Source organism: Neopelma chrysocephalum, unplaced genomic scaffold (genome assembly GCF_003984885.1).
Source record: "Neopelma chrysocephalum unplaced genomic scaffold, ASM398488v2 Primary Assembly neopelma1_96, whole genome shotgun sequence".
Lineage (NCBI taxonomy): Eukaryota > Metazoa > Chordata > Aves > Passeriformes > Pipridae > Neopelma > Neopelma chrysocephalum.
In genome coordinates this window covers 1208379-1232124 of record NW_020897759.1, presented here as the reverse complement: position 1 = coordinate 1232124, position 23746 = coordinate 1208379, and the positions used below count along the sequence as shown (strand labels likewise).

General features: G+C 40.9%; 1 long non-coding RNA gene across 1 annotated transcript in view; it reads left to right on the top strand.

The window, feature by feature from the left end:
- Window positions 1–23746, top strand: part of LOC113972759 — a 53912-nt gene that overhangs the window by 22704 nt on the left and 7462 nt on the right. The window contains exons 3-4 of the long non-coding RNA XR_003535996.1: window positions 229–288; window positions 5500–5734. This is a non-coding gene — a long non-coding RNA (uncharacterized LOC113972759). The remainder of the gene's footprint in view (window positions 1–228; window positions 289–5499; window positions 5735–23746) is intronic.

Sequence of the window (23746 nt, the reverse complement as noted above, 5' to 3'; positions counted from 1 at the left end):
TTACTTGATCTCAAGGTCTAGCCTAGTGATGGTAACTTTCTTCTTTCCAATGTTTGGAGAATTTCTTGTTTCACAGACTTGAAGCAAATCATTTTAAAATCAACTCTGTTATCCCACAAAGAGGTCTTTTGGGATCTCTGTTGCTTTTTCCAACAGTGAAGTATCTGTTCAGTTGTCATTCATGGCAAGCACCCAGACAACCTGTCTCCTGTCCTTTTTGTTTTGTAGCAGTCTGACAGCAGTATCAGCTTCCAAGACTTCAGTTAGATTGACATTCATGAGCAGAAGGTATGTGTTTCACCTTCACAATGCCCTCCCCAAAGTCAGCATGATGTTGTGCCATATACATAATTTATCACTTATCCCATGGCAGTAAAACTACACAAGGATGTCTCCAACATTCTCCAGGGTGACAAGAGAATTATTTTTTTTTTCTGTGTCGCTGTTTCCATCACACTGCTTAACACCAGGAGGAACTTTGTCCATGAAAATCACCCACCGTGTTTGATAATCTTTGTCAGAACATTGAGCAGACACCAAACTAAAGGGTATTTTAGGGCCCACTTTTCTGCCATCGCTCATCTCAACTTGCTAGTAACTTCAGTGTAACAAATGGCAGACAAACACATAGATAAAGATGTAGAGATGGCATTGCTCCCTGGGAGCAGGGGAACTTAGACTTTGTGCCTGTTAATTCAGTGATCAGCACCTCTACTGTGATTGCCAACAGGGCTGAGTACATCCTTCATTTTTATCCAGAACCTGCATATGAGAAGCAAGACATAATCCTGCTTCTTCTGAGGTCAGAGGAAAAACATTTCATTGGGTACTTGGGGGCTAGTCTTCTCCCAAAAGCAAAAGTGGAGTGGCCTTGTACACTTGAACTATTCTCCTGATATGTGCCATGATTTTGATACCTGTGTTTCCTTTTCACCACATCCCAGCACCTGTGCAGGGCTTGCAATTCAGTTTTGCAGAGAAGGGGAGATTGGCAATTCAAGTTTGGTGGGCAAGGGTAATTTGTTCAAATAAAACACATATGCCAGTCCTAGAAGAGATAGGGATGTGGACAACAGTTCTGTCTTCCATGCTTCCCTAATCAGAGCTCACAAACCACTTCCTGTTTCCCAAGAAACTACTGGATCACAATAATTACTTAATTATTTCTAGATAGAGATAGTAAATAGGAGTATGAAACTTCTGGGCTCAGACTCAGTCCTTTCAAAGGGCTATCATATGAAAAACAAAAAAGAATGTATTAAGATTTTTTTTTAAGACTAAAAATACATGTCTTTTAAACACAGCTCTTGAATAAGATTTTTTTTTTAGCTGATAATAAACACCTTGAAAAGAGTTCAATCTGAAACAGCTTCTTTTGATTTTTCTACTAAAAAAGATAGGAGAAAATATATATTTTTTGGATAAAATGTTCTTTATTTTAGTTTTGTAGTTATGAAAACATAGCCACATGTTTATATATAGCAAAAATTGAAATATGTTTCTGAAATTATTGCTAATGCTTTCAACTTTTATTTCTGCATTCTCTTTTTCCCAGTCTTTTTTCTGTGGTGAGTGAAATATCTTGACAAACTCATGTGTTCCTTTTTATGACTGAAATGTGTTTTAATTGGAGGAAAGCAAACAGGTGGGTTTTGCTTTTCTGCACAATAAAATATAACATTGCTTTTCAATGGCAGTTCAATGAAAATTTTAAAAACTAGGTCCTCTTGACTGTGTCTCACATTTAGATGCCTATTAGATTTCTTTATTATTAAGTTACATTGGAAATTGCTATGTTTCACTACAAGAGAAAGAAAATCTAACATGTTATTTTTGTAACTGGCAAAGGTGATCATTTTAAAGTAAGTTCAAGTGAGCCGCTCAGAGGTAAGAAATTTATACTTAACTGTGAAGTAATTGAAAAAAATTATAATAAAGTGATTATTGAGAATGCTTTGCTAAGATTGAGTCAATTGCTATGACCCAATTACCAGAGAGGGTTTTGAAATTTGAAGTACATTAAATCATTGTGGTTTGATTTTGTAAACCATGGTTGCAGTACCAGTGGCAGTGTAGCAAATTAAACTGCTGGGAAAGTAAATATATAGTTATGCCTCGGTGGCTGTAAAGTGTCTCTGTGCTCTGACTGAAACAGCCCCATTTAAGAACAACAATCTACATATTTTGGAGTTCACGTAGCTTGCCTATATTTTCTGATGGAGAGGAGAAAATGTCCCTCAGGTCACTTTCATTTTGTTGCATTAAGGTAAAGGCCTGTGAAAATGGATTAAGAATGGGACTTAAATTGCAAAAGCATCACTGTAAAGTGTATTGGCAGTGAAAATGGCTTTTTGTTCATATTCCAGTTATTGTGCCCATTAGACACTATATTGGTTAAAGAAAAGCACCCATCAGTGAATTGTGGTGGATACATATGAATTACTTCTTACCATCTTTCTTTTGCATTATGTATCATTCTGCTTGGAGCATAGCATTAGCATTATTTTCTTGAGAAAAACATTTTCTTCAATTCTATGACATTTTAATCAAGAAATGAAAAAAAAATTATTTGCACTCATACTGAAAAATATAGGTTTATTCCTTCATATTAACTTCGTTAACCTAATTTAAGCACAAATACTTTTTGCAAAATTTGCCAACAGCAATATCAAATGTGTACAAAGCCAAAATGAAGATTTACGGGGAAGATTTTCAATGACATATGTCAGTTAGCATTTCTTTTCCTTTTTGGAAATCTCTTCTGCTTAATTGGGGCAGAATGACACCCGTTTAAAGTTAATTAATTGTTATTACGTTAAGTAGAGCGCTCTGAATGTTATTAGCTGAGTGCTGGCAAACTGGGGAACCAGAGTAGTTCTGATCATTTTTTCTCACTGATGTATCCAACACTTTTGACTACATTGTGGCTACTCTATAAGCATAACTTATGAGTTGTGTTTGTGTGGTGTGTGATGTGCTCCTGGTGTGGGGTTTGTCTTTTGGCAGTACAGGGACCAATCTGAGAGCAGGGGGGCCAGTGAAGTGCCCCTTTCCAGGAAGCAAGGCTGCCGGGGGACACAGCCCAGGAGAGGTTATTGCTAGCAGGAGAAAGAACCTTCCAGGGGCCAGTTCCTGGGGATGAGGAGGGTTTGCAGTTAGGCATTTCCATGGCAACAGGCTCGGGGGAGCTGCCAAGAAAGAGGGAAGGTCAAAGGACAGAAAGAGAGGCAGCATGAGGAGCTGATGAAAGTGTCCCAAGGGTTGTTGCAGGATCTCGGAGAAGCATGTGGCTTTGGGCTGCTACCTTGACACCCTATTAGGGGCATGCAGAAGGCTGGAGAGGGGCCGTCTGGCAGGGCTTTGGGGCATGGAGGAATATGGGGAGCTGCCAAAGGTGTGAAAGTGCAAGTGGCTGAAGCCTCAGGAGGCAGCCATGCCCCAGAGCAGAGGGCTGAGGGCAGCTGTGATGCCCCCGTCTCTCTGGGAGCTGGTCCCTCCAGTGGCAAGTCTATTACAAGCACACTCAGTTGGAAAGTTTTAGTTGTACTTAGGGGTAAAGAATTGCCCTTTAGCTCAAAACTTAAATATAAGTGGTGAATCGGCACAGGGCATCACTTGGTCCTAGGTGGTGGGCATCAGATGGAGCTGCTCTTTCAACAGTAGTTGGAATTGTATTCATGTGAAAGATCATATTTAATCTGTTATTAATTATTTAATAAGGACTGATGGAATGAACAAAAAAGATTGAGTGCCATTAAGTACAGAACTTGGAGATTTCCCTGGCAATGCTTTAATATTTGATGCAGAGATTGTTTTTACATGCAAACATATGGTCACAGCAGGTATTAACTAAAATGGCCTGAGAAAGGAATGCGATTTCCCTTTCCTCCCTCCATCTTCCAGCCCAGATGTGCTGGTCACAGTGAGCAGCAATGGGAATCTGCAGCACAGCTCCTCTCCTCCTTTTACACGTGAGTTGTGCTTCTCCCTGATTGCTGCAGCAAGGGGTTTAGCCTCTGGGAGCAGTGTGTACCTCCACAATTTTTCTCTGTTTCCAATTTCACACTGCAAACTTCCCAAACGCAGTTCCCAAAAGGGGTGGCTCGCCATGAGTTCACTGGTGATGGATGCCTTGGGGCGGTCGGGAAGAAGGGGAGGGAATGCACTGGAGAGCTTGTGCGTGAGGGAGCCCTGTCACCCTTTTGCCTCAGACAAGCCCCAGCGCACAAAGCAGCTGTGGAGAGGTCACACAGGGCGGTGAGCCCAGAGCTGGCCAGGGGGCCATGGTGACCCTGCGGCAGGGGAAAAGTGGCCGGTGTGGCCAGGAGCTCTCTGCTCCAGCTGCTCCGGTGCAGGACTCCAAGTCCTGCTTTGGGAGTGTGAAAGGAAAACTTCTCTTTTGGGCTGGCAGCTCAGTGACCCCTGCAGTCCTACACATGGCAGGGTACATAGGCAAAGGTAGGAGTGTCCGCAGCTGCTGCTTGGCTGAGGCGGCCATTTTGCAGTGGTGCGCCTCATATGGCGGCCATTTGCCCGATGCAGCCGTTTGCTTGCAGAGCCATGTCTGTGGTGGCCATTGACCCGAGGCAGCTATTTGCTGAGGCTCCTCACAGGTGGCCACTTGCCCCATGCAGCCGTTTGCCCAAGGCTCCTCACGTGTGGTGGCCGTGAGCTGGCTGTTTGCCTGAGGCGCCTCATGCAGCGGCCATTTTCTGAGGTAGCTGCGGTGCTGGTTTTCATCCCAGCCGGTGTGTCCTGTGGGCTGTGACTTGGGAGCAGTGACAGGGGAACAGTGCTACCAACATCTGAGAGCGGGAATTTGTGACAGACAAGAGACGAGAGGGCCAACAAGGGGCACCTCTGTGGTGCTCTCTGACCCCTCGTACATGCAAGCACAATGCAGCCCCCAGGGAATGGCCATAGGGAAGCACTGATCTTGGATCCTCCCTGGGAAACCACAAAACTTTATAGGGAGGGCTGGGTTGGTGGCTCTTCTTCTTGTACCTGAAGGTCTGACTCTGACAAAAGCCCAACACTGTGCTGTTCCAGTCCAGTTCCACCACAAACAGTGATTGTCCAAGCTAATGAATGCTGTAAGGGAAAGAAATTAATCCCTCTAAAGCCATATTATCTAACAGGTTTGTGCTTAATTTGACAAGTTTGACTTGAGTCAAGAGGATTCCCAGAGTGAGAAAGGAGTGAGGATCATCTCATAATAGTAAAATAATGAAAAAATTTAAAAAGAAATGGAAAGTAAAGCAATTGAGAATAAAATATATCAAATTAAACACAACTTAAGAAAAAACACTGAACTATGCTTTGGAAGTACTGTTTTTTTTCAAATAGATCTTGTGTTTCTTGGTCTATGAAGGGAAACAGGCATTTTGTTGGAGATGCTGTTATTTGTGTCATTTGCCCATGGTTTGATCTAAATTTTAATCACACACACACAAAGTTGTAAATAAAAAATTTTGCGTCCTTATTTTTTATCTTTTTAAGAACCCTGATCAGGCAGTGTGGAAACCTTCTGAATGCACAAGGAGGAAAGAAATCACTGAGGAGAGCAGTGAGAATAAAGGATGAGGCTTCAGTAAGTCAACAGAGAGAAGAAGAGGAAATGCAAACATCTGGAAGGCTGTTGTAAGTCTGCAAACTGGTGATCAGGAAGAAGACGGGAATGAATAATAGCATAAGAAGAGAGAAAATGACCAGAAAAGAAATGATAGAATAAAAGGTCAGGTGAGGAATGATGCTGAGTTGTAGCAGTGTCACAGGAGATTCAAGCTCTTGTGGTGTATGGGAAAGCTGAACATGGTTGCACCGTTCTTGTAGTGTCTTGAATACTCCTCAAAAGCCAAGTCTCATATCAGTGCCTTCACTTCTTTGCTTGGCACCATATTTATAATCGATTTCTTGTAGGATTTGTCTCTGTTGTCCAAGACTCCTTTCCCCTGTGACTCATCTTGTCTTGATTTACTTGTATGTAGGACTGCTCTCGAAGACTTTTCCCAGACAGGTGCAGAACATAAAATGGTGCCTGGCAGCTTGGTTATTCTGCTCCACAGGTAGTGAGAGTCTGGGCTTTCCAGGCTGTGTGCTAAAGCTACACTTGCTACTGTGAGCAACATGAAAGAATAACCCATCTGTTTGGACAATGTAACATTCTTATCCTTGCCTGGAACAAAGTTTGATTTGTAAACATTGGTGAAATCTGAGGTCTCTTGCAGCGCAAGGGCTGTCTCAGCACCTTTTTTCCAAGAGAAAGAGGTAGCAAGACTCCCCCTGGGATGGGGGAAGATGGTGTCCTGCTGCTCCCTGGGGAATACTTTAATGCTCTTAGTTGGCAGTGCACTTTCACTTGCTGTCGGTGGACCTGCCTCCTCCAGCTCCCAGGGAGGAGGCTGAAATGCAGTCACTGTATGCAGAATCTCAATAGATAACGTGAGCTGAAAAACAGGCAGGAAATAAACTCATCTTTACTCTGAGATGTGGTCTTGTCTAATACCTGAAGACTTTCATCTGAATTTGGGTGAGGTTTTCAGAAAACTCCTTAGTCAGCTACTGTTTCTTTGTGTCAAAGTAATATTTTCTCTCTAGATTTTCCCAACCTTGCAGATGCCTCCAGCAGGGAAAAGAAATCCTTTTAAATCATGATAGCCACAATCATACAATTGAACTACCTTTTATACAGTAGTTGTTGCAAATGCTGTGTTGAAAAGAGGCATTTCTTTCACTAGAATAAGCTATCAAGTCAGGTTCTGTTATCCAAGTTCATAGCAGTATTGGTTCTGGTTTATTGATGTGAATTTGTGGGGAAAAACCAAGGCAGAACAATAGGAATTCTGTAATGATTGGTTGCTTTGAGGCAGTGTTGACTATCATAAAAGGGAATGTTCAGAATAAGAATATGCAAAATTTAGCGTTTGTTTATGATTACAGAAAATGGAGTGGAGGCAGTCACATTTGCAATGAAAGTCAGAGTATATTGTAATAATATGATTGTTAGGTTTCTTTTTATACTCATAGACTTCACCTGTGATGCACATTTTGAAGAAGCTTAATGTGAACCTTCTGTCTTGGAGTAGCAGATGACTATTCTGGTCTACCTGTGGATTGGTGGTTTGGAGAGCACTGAGAAGCTCTGTGGCAGTGGAGTTAATGAGAAAGAGCAGACTTTTACTTAGTTCAAACCTGAATTCCAGGTGGCAGTTTTTCCTGCTGTCCATAGGATCAATTGCACAGATGACATAAACAAGGAAGATCACATCGCTGGCTGTAAACTGCTGAAATTGCCTCTCATGTCAGGGTCCATAGACCAATTTTCCAGTCTTCTGGAAATACAGGCCGTGGTTTCACCTAGTGATCCTTTGTGGTTAACAGAAAGGCGTCCAATCATGTGAAGATATTAGGAACAGGGAACCTGCTGTTTCTTTTCTTATTTCAGTAGTTTATCATTCATATTATTAAAAGCTTTATCTAATTTCAATTTGCCTCACTTTAGGGCTTTTTTTGTCATTAAGTCTTGTTAGACTTACTCTGCAGGATTTAAGAGCCATGATTACAGGTATTTTCTCCTTAGAGAAAAGGAAGTGTCATCAATTTTTATTTTATATTCTTTGTCCCTTCATTTGATTCCAAAACCTCTTCTGTGCGTCCTTCTCAATTTTTGAAGTGTCTTTAGAACATGAGAAGTCCTATGAGCAGCATTTTGTTATAGATCTCAAGAGTGCTTCAGCGGTGAGCAGAACCACATCCTGATCTCTTATTACTTCTCTTTTGTGCAGCCAAGGATCACACTGGAACTTGGCACTGATTTTAGAGTTGCTGCTGTGCAAGGCAGGGTCCCCCACTCTGTAGCTGTGGATGATAATATTCGTAGCTTTATAACTTTGCATTGGGCTGCCTTACAACTTTTGGGTTTGTCGTGTAGGCTCAGTTTAACAAGCATCTGGGTCCATTCTGAGTGAACTCACTCCTTTCTTCACTGTTTATCATTCTGACTGTGTTTGCTTCTAGTTGTATGTGCAGGGATGTAATATTTATCTCCAGACTGTAAATACTGTATCGTCAATGGGACCGACTCCTGTTGAGTCATGATTACCTCTAACAAATGTTTTTAGTGTTTCTTTTCTTCTTATTTTCAACACTTAGGTAATGTAGTCAGTTTTTAATCCAATAACTGTATACTTTAGGGCCTTAAAAACCTCACAGAATTCTGAGGATATTGCATTTCTGCTCTTGTCTTTATCAGCCAAACTTGTAATCCCATCAAAGAATGAGGGATCTTTGGCTCTGCAGGAACTGCTTGTGGAAAATAGGCTACAGAGACATTTTGAACTGCTGCTTTGCTTAAGAATTAAAACATTGTGGAATGCTGTAAGTAAAAGACTTGAAACTTTTTCAGTCCCTTAGTGTTTCCAGATATCTATGCAGGTTAATGTTGGCACCTTTCTAAGCATACTGTGCATGTAGTTTATGGAAATTTGTGTGACATCTTGGCCAACTTCAGAGGTCTGGGCCTTTTTCTTGAGTTTTTATTCAAACCTTGTGGATAAGAGCAGTTTTTGGCACCGGCTTGACCTGTTTTCAGTAAATTCATTCCCCCCGCAAAAGCCTGCATTCTTAACAAAATGGGCACTGTTTATCTGCATTGCTGTTTCATTCCTCATGATGCTGAAAAATTAGAATGTAGAATAAATTTGTTTTTCTATGCAAATATTTTTCCTAACCGTTAACTACCTGAAGGCTCAAACTGACCTGAATTTGCATTTCTTTCTTGTGTTTTTGAATTCTTGTAAGTATTTCTTTACAGGTATTGAAAAAATTGAGAGCCTCTTTTATGAAGGAAGTTATCTAGTTGTTTGTTATAAGTCCACATTTATAAAAAAAAAACCCAAAGCCCCCCTTACTACATTCTGCAACACAAAGGAGTTCAAGTTGGAGGCTGATAACATGATCATGAAGCAGCTTTTCTCTTGCCTGCATATTGATTTGATCTTAATATAAAATAACATGAATTCTTTCCAAGTCTCACTACCTCAGCAATTAGTGGAGACTTAAGGTTTCAGAAGAGAATGATGTATGAAAAGCGAATATGTACAGACAACACAAGGACAATGTCAGAGCAGTAATGACTTCGTTTCCTTTGCATGTCTTTGTTCATGTGATTTATTAACTGTGATTTGTTTATCAGTTGTGGCTTTTTTCCCTGCTCGTATTTGGCTTGTTTGGCTCTGTGCAGTGGTAAGTAGATAAAACCCTACCATCAGTAGTTCTGTTGCCTACTGAATATTTTCTTCTGAGATGAAAGTGTGCTTCAGCTGTGCAGCTCTCAAATAACCATCTGATCTGTCCTCGCTGTGCAGAGCAAAACAATATTTCAATTTCTTTTCATGTGGGTAACTTCTCTGGAAATTGGGTGCTTCGTGGGCACACTGCAGCTTCAGCATCACTACAGCACGAAACAGAGGGAAAGGGGGAAAAGGAATTAGCATGTGAGCTGATCCTCTCTAATGTTTAGAAATGGAATAGTTTTTACTCCTTCCTTATAAACACCTTCTTCTAGAAAATTAAAATCAAGGAGGGCATGTGAACTGATTCTATCAGTGGCAAGAAGTTTTCAGCTTATGATACTAGAAATAAGGTCAAGAAATATGCGGTTCTGAGCCCTATAAAAGCCTCTTTCTCTTTTATCATGAAGTCTTTACTCGTGATACATAGGAGCAAATATTTAGTCTTAAATATAACTATATGCATTTCAGATTTATCAGAAATGAATGAGAGAAGAATAAGACATTCAGGTAAACACTAGCAGTTTAGCATAAAATCAGCCACAGAAGATTTAAGCATAATCCTTGATTCTGCAGAGCTCAAACTGCTCTAATTCCTACCAAGCACAGCACTTAAACACACACTGAACTATGAGCATTTACCTGCTTCTGCAGGGTTCTGTGAGGAATATTCATGAATTTAAAGACTAAGAAATAACAGAAATGCTTTGTTAATGCAAGGGTAGAATGCCTCTAACTTTGCAGGATCAAGCCTATCTTCCTTTTTGTGTCTTTTTCTTAAATTATCTTTTAATTTAGCTATTATAATGTAGACTTTGCTGTTCTCTCATGGGACTCTATTTTTATGTGTGTTTCATTGGATTAGAAACAAAAAAGGTTATGATTTTCTTTTCTAAAGAAAAGGTAATGCTTTCCCCTGTGTATTGTTACACTGACTTTCCCGGCAGAGAGGAGCATCAGGGGATTTGTTAGTGCACACGTTAACTCCCAAACCTGCTTGCATCCACTGAATTTTTAGTGCATTTTAGTGTAATCCTGCTGTGCCCTTTTTGGCATCACTGCAGGTACAGTTGTGTCTCAGTGACTCCCTGACATTGCTTGTGGTGGCCAAGCAAGCTCACTCAGAGCCCTGTTGACTTGACACTGCTGCATACTAATACCCCCAGACAAAAGGGAGTCCTGAGGAGCTGGCCAGAAACTGTGTGTCATTACTTCTGTGAGGTATATCTTTCTGAGGTGTTTTGTTTTTCACCATGCACTGCAACAGTGGAAGGGAGGGGAAGGAAGAGCTGCTCTTCCCATTTCACACAATGAAGTGTGGAAAAATTAGCCCAAGGCTACAGATAATGTCTGTTGTAATTGAGTAACAAGTTGCTGTCTTGGCCGCTGTCTTGACTGTTGTCTTGGAGACTCTGTGCCTCTTGTGTCACACAGCTGGGAGGAATTTAACTCAAACCATATTCATGCCCAGGTCTGCACCTTCCTCAGCTCTAATGAGACCCTGCAATTAACTGCTGCTTTGTGGAGCCCTGCTGGGTCAGACTATGTAAGAATTGCACTTGACAAGGGTAAGTGGCGTAGAAATGTTTCTTAGGCTACAGAAAGGCACAGAAGGCAAATGTTTTCCACTAAGAAGTTCAGAATTTCTGTGGTAAAGTTGGTAAAAGAATGCACCTTACTGTAGTGTTTTGGAATAGTCCAAAAATCTGCAAAACACAGCACTTCCTTTTCATTCCTGTCCTAAACTGTTGGGAGCTATTGAATTCTATGGGAAAAACATCTTGGTTAGAGGAGACTATCACAGAATGGATAGGAAAGTAAATTCATCGTCTTGTATAGAGTCCAGTGCTGACTGTTGAGATGGTCTGATCCTCCTGCTTTCAGTGCTGCTTAGTAAGAAATGGTCCTGAAGAAAAGCTGGTGACATCAAACAAACATCTCTGTTACTGGAGTGCATTGAGTTTGAACAATGTACTCAGGAAGTGAAGCAAAAAAAGACTTAAAGGTTTGGACCAAGCAATTATTTGGGGCTTGCAGAATGGACTTGAGACTTTTTGCTTGTGTGTATTGTATCTGTTTCAGAGATTACTATGTCAGTGTTTTATAATGCTGGTTATTATCAGTGTAAAAGAGACCCATAAGTGTAGGTGTTCCTTGTATTGCTTTATCTAAGGGGTTCCAGAAGGCATGTGAAATGTTATAGGCTGAAATTTGGAAAAGGTTTTGAGTCAAAAGTTCAAAGGCTTGTTTTGACCCCTGTAATAAACATGTTATTTCAGGTAAGATTAAGCTGGAGAAAAGGGAGCAAAGAGATCAGATCACACTGTGATCTTCTGTTGGTGCTTGTTCAGTGTAACTCTGTTTCAGTCCATGCACATGTATTAGCCTGAGACTACTGGAGCTAACAAAAGAATACAGACCCCCATGGATCCAGGCTTGTACTTGGAAATGGGGATCAGTTCTTCTCAACTTCTTTAAAATTCAGGATGTTTTATGATTATCTGACATGAATATTTCAAAGCAATTCTAAGAAGAAACACGAAGTCACAACTCATGTCCCAGCATGTGCTTAACTTAGCATATGGTTTATGTTTTCTTGAGGTTTCTTTATTAACTCATGAAGGAAGGCTGGGGTACTTCTATGCATATACAATTCAGAAGGTTTAAATTTGGGGGTTTTTTTAAGTCAAAGTATAGAACAGTGTGTTTAGTAGTCTCCCCCTGTGTAGTTGGTAGGTCTACTTTTTTTGGTGGGGTTTTTTTTCTTCAACAAGTCAGCGAAAATTGAAATTGGCTGGTAGTGAGCCAGACAATAAAACATATGTGGACATTTATTGATAGCAGTCCCTGTGCTCTACTCAGTCACAAAGATAATAGAAATGCTTCACAATATAACATGAAGATTTTTTCTGACCCTTTGCCATTTAGGAATTGCCCAGCCTCTGTGGTAGATGTTCATTTATCTTTCCCACTTCTCTGTAGGTTTTATATTGCTTTTTTCTCCCCTTTTTTTCAGTAAGTAACATAGTACCCTTTTTGTGTATAATGGAGATTTTTGACAGTTTCATATATATTGAAATCTCTCCATGGGGAAATGATTTAGTATAATGAGTTTTATGTTGTTAGGATCAAAACTGAGCATATACTTTTGATCTACTTTGTAACCAGCACCATGAAAAGAATTCACCCCTAAATGTCAAACCCCTGTGTTGTAAGTGCTATATTTTCTTACTCCTTTCATTTTCACCACAGATTTTTCACTAGAAGGGGAAGCTAAGGAATTCTATAACTTACAGCATCTTTGGGGTGGGTGACACACTCTGAAGCAGTTGTGATGTACCAATAGGGAGAATAAAGGGAGCTCCTGGTGGGTGAATGTGTTGTTACCCAGAGCTGTGCTGGGGTGACTTTACACCCCTCGTGGTCTGGACTGTGCAGTGAGAGGAGCACCATGAGCACTGTGGCTGTGCAGGGTCAGGCTCACCTTTCTGGGGCCACATGTAGTTTAGGAGGTCCTGCTGCTCTTCAGGTGAGCTTAGAGCATGGTATCAAAAAATCTAATTTTTTCCCTGCAAACTGCTATCACAAATGCTTTCACTTAGGGCTCTTACTTTGTTGCCTGCAATCTGGAAAGGATCCAGAAGGAAAGATCTTCCATAAGCATGTCCAGGGTCATGCAATGAACCAGTGTAGTGGAAGAAAAAAAAAAAGGCTTGATTTTTGCCTCTCTGGTTTTACTGCTTCCTGGGTTTGAAATCTTCAAAAGGTCTAACATGTCTGACTATTTGGCCCTCTGTTTTGTATCACTTCAATAAATTAATGTTCTTGTATTTCACAAAGCAATCCTGAAAGGATCAGGGAAAAGGGACCAATTTCAGCAAGTAAATTACAGAATAAATTGGATGAAAAATCAGGCTCTGCTTTCTTTTTTCTAGTTTTTTCCAGTGGTCTTCAGGGAGTGAAGCAGTAGCTGAGGAGGACTGGCTTGTGAAACAAGGGGTTTTTTTGGTTGGGTGTCCTATCCTCTGTGCCCCCCTGCCTCTGCAAATGTAGGTGTTACTTCTCCCCTTGAGGTCTTTCAGCTTCCTTTTAGCCATGGGGGAGTGCTTGTTATTTTTACCACTTGGCTGCTTTATTTCAGTTAAAAAATATGTGAAGAGCTTATTTAGTCCTTCCCAGGCAGCTGCTGGTGAAGAAGGGGAAGCGTTTATTCCTATTGCTGGAGCATAGAGTAAAGGAGAATTACACTGGGATTTGTGCATAATTAGAGATCTGTGAAGGGACAGGGCCTTGAGGAACCTGGGGCTGGTCATGCCTTGTTGACCTAATGGAGAGAGCTTGTACTGAGACTGAGTAACAGCAAGACAGCTGAAGCATGTTCTCAGTGGCAGCATGAAACAAATGCTGCAGTGAGATAGACTTGGAACAGGAACAAATGGGCTGACAGCAGTGTGCAAGTCTGCTGTGGCTTCTGAAATGTGCACATAACAATTGGAAGTAGTTGATTGTAAATGCAGGAATATGCTTTATTTGGGATTTAAGCTGTGATGTGCCTCCACCTCCCCAGTGTGCCGGCTCTGAGTCTGCGCCCTGGCACCCCTGCTGAGCCCTGCACTGGGAGCTGGGGGCTAGCAGGGGGTAGCAGGCTGATGGAACAGGCAGGAGTGGGACGCTGCATAGCAGTGGTTCAGCAAAGGGACATATGCCCCTGACAGTGCTTACACACATCACCAAGTGTGAGTTTAAAACTGCGTCATCTGCCTGACTCTTCTTTGTCTTTTAAACTGTATTCACTATGTCTAACCCTTGTCACTGTGTGACTGACCAAAGCATAGTTACTAGAGGTCAGTGATTTTAATCAGAAGAAAGAGCTGGTTATTTTAGAGTAATTTGAGAGACAAGTTCTACCATTTAAACAGACAGAAGAATTCTGCAGCTCTAAGAACTGGTAAGCTTCTTTAGGTGAGTGGTGAGGTTTGGAGACTAAAAGAATAATCCTTATGGACCATGGCACACGAACTCTCTGTCAGTGGTGCTGTGTAAGCACCTTGAACTCCTCAGAGCTCTTTTGAGCAAATGCACACACAACAAAAACAACAAATCCCAAACAAAAAAAGCCATTGTATGAACAAGCTGGGCGACGAGGTTGTATAAAGTTAATCTTGGCCCCTGAGATGTCCTAAAAATTTTACTAGTTTTAATGCTTTGTGGTTAGCAATGTGGGTGTGCCAGGAAAGTATTTCTAAGGCATGCTCTATTGCTATGTTGGCCTTTTGTACTTTGGGATGCTATTTATTTTTTGCCCCCTAGTGTGAGATAGCTGCACTCCCCAGTCTGGGCAGTGCTTAAATATATATTTAATTGAGTACAAAGATCTAATCACATGCCTAACTTTGCAGCACCAGAGCTTTAACACTTGTCAACTTTCTTATGCACTGACTCTACCCCCAGTGCTCTACAGTTAAAGACATCCTATGGTCAGTTCATCTCTTTCTGCCTTGGCTTTTAGTTACTATAAGTAAAAGGTAAAGGAGGTTTGTTCAACTGAGATGAAAAGAGAGAAGGACAGTGTGAGAGAGAAAAACATTTCAGGCAGTAGAAACAGTGCACATAGGGTCACATTTGCCATCGTAATAAAGACGCCTGTGGAAGATTCAGTATTTTGTGGTCAGGCAGAGAATTGGGATGTGCAAGACTGAGATAGAGAAAGAAAAGAAAGGAGCATCCAGCACTGGAGATACAGGGGAGAATTGTGAAATACTAATCCACCGATAGTGAATCTGACCTAAATTTTTGTCCTTAGAATCAAAGTGATTTTGATGCTCGTTGTTCTGGTATGATAAAGGAGAAAGCTTACAGTAGAGAGGGAAATCTCTCTCTCACTTTTCCTCCTGAAATACTGATACTCCAGTATGATCTCAGTATGCTTTTGGCTTTTCCTTGGGGCTCTTTGCTTTATATACTGTAACTTAGGGAATAGCTCACTTGCCATGTGTGGTATGTAGTAAAATGTGATGCCGCGAAAAAACCTAGATCTTGAATTTTAGTATAATATATTAACAATTTAGAAATTATACAGTGAAAAACAGTGTGTGGGATTCGGTCTAGAGATTGCCAAGAATTCCTAACTGTGTTTGTTTTTTTTCTGCTAGGGAACTTGGCTGAAGGTGAAGTATTCCCTTTCTTTTTCAGTGACAAAGATTTGGGGTTCTGCTTCTAAAAGTCAATCTAAATCATAGGATGTGACCCAAAAACTTGTCAGACTTGCTTGAAATGGTAAAAGAATTCCATTTCATGTTGTTGGCTTTTCATTACTCCCTGTGTCACAAAAATTGTTCACTTCAAATCTCCTGTGTTCCCGAGCTGAATTAAATGGGCTGAGTTCTGGTTTGATGTAGTATTTGCTCTCTGCTTGCTGTTGTCATCTTTTATCCTCTGAAGGAAGTTAAAGCAGAAATATAAGTGAATGTGCTTTTTGATAATGAGAGGGAGGAAAGTGTACTTCATCTGACAACAGAAAGCAATCGCAGGGAAGAGCAATTTCTCCCCATTTCGAGAAAGAAACCTCAAGAAAAATAAGAGGGATGTTTTCATTAAAAGGAGAATCATCTGTAATCTTAGTGTGTCATCTTCCACTGCAGAGCTTTCATCAGTAACATTCCTCATCCTATCTTATATTACGAGAATTAACATATAATAAATCAATAACATTATTATATGTTCAAGTGAATTGTTGGCTCAGCCACTCAGATGTAAACACTGCCTGGCTTTGAGGAGAACGTTGTTCAGCTGCTTCTCTTGGAAGATCGATGGCCAGAGCGGCAATCTGTTGGTCAGCATGTTCGTGATGTCTCACCAGGACAGTGGCACAGCCTTCGCCAAGGCTGACAAATTGATCCTGACATATTGAAAGATGGTTCAAATGCAGCGACAGCTGGGAAATGATAAGAATTTGAGAATGTGACCTATGAAGGAACAGGGTTGGTTTCTGCTGAAGAGGACTGGTGGATGGAGGGGGTTGAGGGGACAGGGGTTATGTTTACCGATACTTAAATGGTTTTGGAGACAGAATAGTAATGGCTGTTACTGCTGGGCTAAGGAGCAAGGCACTGAACTTGTGGTGCTATTTAGCTTGTTTCAGTTAGGAAATAGCTAAGTGCCCTCATTTCAGTGGTGGATTTGAAAGGGTATAAGAGATCTGGGGAGGTTGTATGAGCCCTTAGGGGCTTTTAGGAGCATGGCAGATGAGCATCTGGTAATGCCAACTTATTTGATACTGCATCAATGATGGAGTCTCCAGAAGTCCTTTACAGTCCACCTCTTTGTCATTCAGATTATATGTACAACACAAATGATGGAAAAATAGGAATTGTGTAAAAACCAATTCTGACTCTTGTGAGGACTGTGATTTAATGCTGTCCTGCTCTCCCCTCATTGTTTGAGTGTTCGTGACTAACAGGAGCCTTGCTACTAATATTGTAGAAGAAATCCACCTGAATGCAGCTGAGAATGTTCTGTTTCCCCCTTGCTTTTGCCCTTCATGTGCTTAGGCAGGAGAGCTCTTGAAATATAGAGAGATTTTGAGTATCTCAAGGCTTACCTCTTTTCTATTCAAAGTGATGAAGAGTAAAAGAAGACCTTATGCAGGCATTGACACACAAACAAAATTTGCCATGTTTTGCCTGATAAGTACATTCAAAAAATTTGCTTCTTTTTTCGATTAATTCAGAAATTTTTTGGCTTTTAGTGGTTCACTGACTGGCTGTGGAAAGTCATGAAAATATTGTTTTTCCTGATTAAAAAAATAGGCCACTTTCACCAAGCTTTGCCCTGAAGGCTTCTGGAAAGCTACAGTCCGAGGGGGTAGCTGACATTTCCACGTAAGTGCGTAACTATGTAAAGAATTCCCTGCTTCTCTGAGAAGTTAGACTTCTCTGACTTCAAATATTTAAGTCCACCTTTGCTCTCATGATCTTGGTCTTAAATTTGTCCTTTGAGTCTTTAGAAGAACATTCTCCCTTTTCCCTAGAAGGCAGAACCTGTCTTATGAGATTTCCATGCATAACTTGAAGCAATTTACATAGAAATGTCAAGGTAAAGCTTGCAATGGCTTTACCTTGAGGGCTCACATATGGTAAACAAAATACAATAGGAGTTGGGTAGTAAAATATGAGTGTTCATGAGCTCAAATAAGGATTTTTTTCACTGGTAAAAGCTTTGTTTCAATTAATGATTTTATTAATTATTACTTGGCATAAAATGACAGCTGTAGAATGCACTGAGAATTGAAGATAACTTAGTTGGCCTGTTGTAAAGCAAATTAATATTAACAGTCTGTCTATTTTTCCATGTAATTAAGCAATAATAATCAAAGCTCAGTGCTTTTCTTGGAGATTAATGGTGACTTTGAAAATTAATGGTGTGAGGTGAAAGCAAGGACCATTAGCTGTAGTAAATTGTTAAGATTCCAGAAAACACACTGGGCTGAGTCATTCAATTTGTTTTATGATTATTTAAATACTGGTTTTCCCTCTATTTATTAGAAAACAAATGGATATTCATACAGGCTAAGTAGTGCAAGATTTAACAGTTTCACAGTAAGCAGCCAAATGAAGAGTCGGCTCAGGATCCAGCCACAGTCACATCTGGGAACAAGCATAATGACTGTTTCTGGCACTGTTACCTAAACTCTCTACATCTCCCTCTTTTCATCACATGGACTCCAGGATTCATTACTGGTACTCAGCCGTGTTGCTCTCTCTCATGAAATGACTCTTGTAGTAGGTGATAAAAGCAAAACCAGCATGTGGTGTTTGCCAGGATCAAGTCCCGCACGGCTGCCTCAGTGCCCGGCAAAGGAACCACATCAGCACTTTCACTCTACTTGTGCTCGGTGGGAGACATTTCCAAGATAACTTTTTTCTTTTTTAAGACTCGCCCTTCATTATTAATGTTTTCAGACCAAATCATGAACGGCAAAAAAATGTCAGCAGAAACTGGCCATCTGGGTCTTTGCTCCCAGGGAGCTGCAATAGATTTACAGGATCTTCTAAAAACGGTGCTCTTTAGGTGCTGAGTTGATTCTGGCACTCACTGCAGTCAACGATGTAAATGCTATTGAGTTCTCTGGTGCAAAATCAAGATTAAAGCTCTTCTGTTCTTTTTTTTTTTCTTTGTTACAATAGCACAAATCAGAAGTAATTTAGTTGAAATCAATGAAATGGCATCTCCGAGAGGAGACTAAGATCTAAGCTATTGCCAATTTATGCTACACTCCTTCAGCCACACTCCATGATGGGAATACTCCTGTTTCAATTAGATGTGCTATGAGAGAAATCTTTTCCACTAAAGCTTTTAAAGTGGAGATAGTTACTGAGATTTAAGAACTGCTTCCAAAACGTTGTACTTAAGTTTTAACTGTGGGAGGTAGACAAACACCCTTTGCTCCCGAGTTTGTTGTCTAGGTAGTAACTGGACACCAGTATTTGACATTTGCACTGACCTCCTTTTTTAGACATCCCTTTGCACTGACTGCAAGTGGCAGCTTTAATAACTTAATGATAGCCAGAAAAGAGCAGTGTCTGCAGACAGCTGTAGTGGGAAAGACACAAGTATCTCTAATACTAAAAGGCCTGTTTTTCACCTAAAAATGCTGAACTCTTCTATGCCCTGCATATTTCTCTTGTGCATGGGCAGATTTGTTAGTAAGTGTTTGAGAAATTAAAGAGAAGCCTGTTCATCCATTTATTTCTTTAAAACTATAATTCTCTTTGAAGACCAGAATAAATCAATAAACTCATTTGGAATGGTTTCCTGCATAGCGCAACCAAGCATGTTGCAAAGCCAGACTGGTGGATTAGAGGGCTGGGGAGGTGTTGGTTTGTTGTTTTACTTTGTTCCTGAATTAATTCTTCATTGCAAATTTCTGGTCCTTTATATTTTGGTTGAAGATTGAGACAACAGAAATAATCTCTAATTTATTGAAAACCAGCCAACAAACCAGTCCCTTTACTATTTCTATAAATGTTACCTTTGTTCTGATCTTCTAAGCATATTTGTGGAACAGAACATAGGTTTTGGCAATACTAAAAGCAAGATAGTACATAAGTCATATTTTCCTGCAGCAGATTGCATAGAATACAGTGGGATCCTGCAGTCATTTATGAAGAGTTGTTTGTGAAAATGCTAGAAGCCTTGAAATAAAGGACAGTCTTCTCTTGGAATACAGTATTGATATGAAGTCTCATTAGTAATCATGTAAAACAATGTGCTGTGTGGTTGTGGTTTGTTGTACAGCTTTCTAATATGTTGACTTTTGCACGTACTCTTTTGTGGCAATCCGTGTTCCTTTAAGATATAATTTATGTTCCTTATGGTTTTTATTCCAGCATATAGCAATTGCTGAGAGCTTTAACCAGTGTCTGCTGCAATTGTCTGGAGTCACAGAAGTCAGCAGTAGCATTTTACTTTAGGTTCATAATCCATTTGTAAGTGCCTAAACATTGTCATCCTATGCTTTGTAACAGGAATGAAAAGCTGACCCAAACTGGTGTCTGCTTGTGGTGCTGGTAACGCAGCAGGAAAAAGCTCAGGGAATTCTCCACAGGTTCTGAGTTTGTCTCCCAGTGCAATGATGCAGCCCACAGCAGGAACATGTGGCAAAACCAATTGTCTGTAGAAAAGCAAACCTCATTCTGGTGTCAGTGTGGAACTCCAGTGTGGCACAAGTTTTCCTGCAAAGTGCAGAGAACAAATGGGATTGTGTGGCAGCTGGCTGTGTCTGCACTGCAAGTGTCCTGTGTTCTGCTGCACTGTGCTGGGCCACGAGAGTGCCAACAAGTGTGCAAGCGCTGGCCAGGGCATAGTGCTTCCAAATGCAAGGTTTGGGCACAGGAATCTTCCTTCTCTCTAGCTCAGAATAACACTGGGAAAGCCTAAATAGAGCAAGATTCAGAGTTCAACAAGAAAATCTGCCACTCCTCTTACTGTTTCCAGTGATCTTAACCCCTGTGCTACTGTAACCCTGCTGGTGTGTTGGCTGTGGTGCAGTTTTACACTCACTCTTTGTTCTGGGTTACCCCACAGACATTTTGTATGTAGTGTGGCTCAGAAAAGACGCAGCTTCTGAATGAAAGGGAACATGTAGATTCCTCTGTTTTGACTGTGATTGAATTCAATCAAGTAACAAAAAAGGAAGGTCAATGCAACTGCCTTTGCATGTAGCACACGTACAGAACTCCAGCTGTCTGCCTACAGCATCCCATGTGATGTGGGAGCGAAGTGCAGCAGTCAGGGCAGTGCTGCTATCAGCTTTCTAAGGGCACTGATACCCACCTGTCCCCACACAAATGAGTGCCCTTACTGCTAATTGAGATGGGAGAAACATATCCACAGGGAACGCTGCAGGGACTGCCCTGTAAATGGGCATGAAATCTGCTCTTGCTCTGGAGACACAAGCTGTGGGAGAGGCCTGAGCAACACTGGCACAGCTGCCTGTTAACCTGGTGGAAAACATAACGGTTATTTCAGTGAATGCTGGCACAGTCCTTCCTTTTGGGTCCTGTGAGATTTGACTTGACTTTTCAACCCCTAGACTGGCTACATTTTAAATACAGTTAATTAGACTGCCGTACCGCTCTCAGGCATAAGTGCTAGCTCTAAAGCAACTTTGGCTTTTTCTATCAGTGGCGCTTTCTGCATGAATAGCTCCAAGAACATGATGCCACAGAAATGGTTATCTTCACCACCACAACTGTCAGCTCTCTCCTTGGAGTCAAATCAGAGATTCCTGCTCTTCCTGTGAAACACCATGACATGCTCCCTTTCAGACTCTTCTTGGCTCAGTGGAAAAGCAATACAAGTGCCCCTAAACTCCTGGATTGCAATAGTTGATCAGTGAGGCAAGAGAAGGAATTGGTACTTGGTTGTCAGAAACTTTGGTGTGTGCAGTTCGTGGCTGAGGATGACTAGGATATCAGTGAGATCTGTGATTTCAGTACAGAAGAGATAATATCTTCACTGCTGTGGTCTTCACTCTGTTATGTGATGGTGAGACACATTTCATTTTGAAATCTGTAATTTTCCAGTGCTGTCAGTAACACAACTGCTCACTGAGACATTTGCTATGCTGGGAAACACAGAAAAATGTGTTTTGTTCCTCATTCATTATCTTGCTAGGAAATATAAAGATGAATTTATCCAGCTACTTCAAACAAAATCATTCTCTCTTGTTGAGTCTCACGGAATTCTTTTCCCACCATTAAGTTTTACTGCAGCAGTTTCCACACCAGGAATTTAATGTAAGTTATTAAGCAGTTCTGGTTTTCCTAATTTAAAAAAAAAAGTGTCTAATCCTTCTCTTGTTACTTGCAGTAGGTGAAATGAATGTTAGATGACAGTATTATGGCTAGTGTGAGGGTCTAGGCTGCTAGAAAGTGATGCCGTTATTTTAATACCTACTAAAGCTATAGAAACACCTATTAAAACTATAAAATGGAAATATCAGAATATCAACAGCATATCCAGGACAAGTGTAGCAGTTGTTCTTCATTTGAGCCCTCCATATTTTCTGCATTGAAACAGACAATTGCCAGAAAACCAGCTTTCAGGCCTTGGCTGTGATTACTGCTCTTCTTAAACTGCTATAGAGGTGTTGGAAAATACAGCACTGGGATCAGACTGCACAGATTATTTTAGGTAAAAGGACTACATGGCACTTATTTTTTATTTTTATTGATGATAAACCTATCAACTTTCTCCTCAGGATTAAGTGAAGAATAGAAATGAAACTATTTTACTTTTTGAATGAGGAATGGTAAAGGTCTTTCCAAAAGCTTCATTGAGTTGAAAGCAAAAGCTTGATAGTTCTGTAGATGAAGGTTACAGAAGCTGATATTTTTGGATGAATTTGATAATTAGGGTGCTATCTCAAGCTATGATGCGAGTGTAAAAATGAGCACAATTGTTTTTTTCATTTATTTTGTCCTTTGCCAGGTGTGACTGTTGCTCTTAAGTCAATGACTACAGCAAAAACTCTTTCGATTCAGGTCAAGATCAGCTTCCTTTCTAGGAATGTTAGACTCCCAAATTTTAAGAAAAAACCATTTATATCAGTTGCTTATTTGTGTTGTTATGGCAAATATTAACAAAGACTCTGATTTGGCAGTTTTACATGTTTTGTGGTATTTTTTCAAGTTCGTCTTCTCCTTACAAGTGATTATATTAGAAATCAGCAGTTTCCCTGTACAGTTCCATGGGGAATTGTACACAGCCTACACATTTTTGAGTATTTCAGAGTTGGTAGTCTGCCCCAAGTTCACTTGTCATTTGACTCCAGCTTCTCTGCCTGGCACCTGTACAACTTACAAAAGGAAAAGGTAGATGCTGGAAATAAAATATGTGATCTGTGAGCATTTGTTTCAGATGGTTCTGTGCTCTGGAGAGGCTGCTGCCCATGGCGAGCTCACAGCAGATGGGGATGCAGTCTGGAGAGGGAGAGGGTGGTGCCCAGAGTCCCTGTGCTGGCAGCCTGGCTCTGATGCCATGTGCTGGGATTTGCATCATCTGATTATTGTAGATCATTATGGAGTCTAACTCCAGGCTTTGCTGCCTGGAATAACACTTTGGCCTTGCTGGTATCTGTGATTTTTTCCAGAATTTTACACCTGACTTCTGAATGTTATTTTAAATATTAATTTTTGTGACTGGAAGATGCCTTGCCATCCCTCTTGTCCCCTTTTCCCCAGAGTAAAATACAGAATTGCTGAATGCACTTGCCTCTCTTGAGTTTACAGTTGCATATTTGTAAATAGTCTGTGTGCTACAGTGAAGTTGAAGCTGAATTTTCCCTGGAGTCCATTGCCACAGACTCAAAAGATACAAGGTCAGGTCTGGAAGAATGCCATGGCAATCAAATGTTACCCATAAGTCAGACAGATTTATGACTGCATTGGATGAAAAGCTTGAGGGAATGCTATAGACAGGGCAAAAGAGATTTTACAAGTGGTCTTACATGACAAGAACCCTGCCTTGGGCAGAAATGGCCACAGTGGTGCACAACTGAAGAGTTGTCAGGGTGAAGTCAGGCCTGATTCCTTCTCACTCCATTTGCAAATCATCACCCCGGTGCAAAAGGCGCTTTTGGGGCATTAGAAGTAGCTGATGTCATCAGTGCTGTGGCTGTGGAAGTGTCCCAGCTTTGCTCTGTCTGAGCAGGGTGTTCACTTCCCCACCCTGCTGTACCCCAAGGCTGCTGAGGGGTTTGAAGAGCTGGTTGCAACCTGGGATGATGGCAAGGGAAAGGATAGCTTTGCCAAGGCCTTGACAGTGAAAACAAGGAGCGTACATTTGTGATAGAGAGGTGGGAACAAGCAGAAAAAGTGTGATGGGAGTCAAGGACAGGTGAGGAAAAGCCTTTATGTTTATCAGACAAGGAAGAGGATGTCTCAGTGCACAGC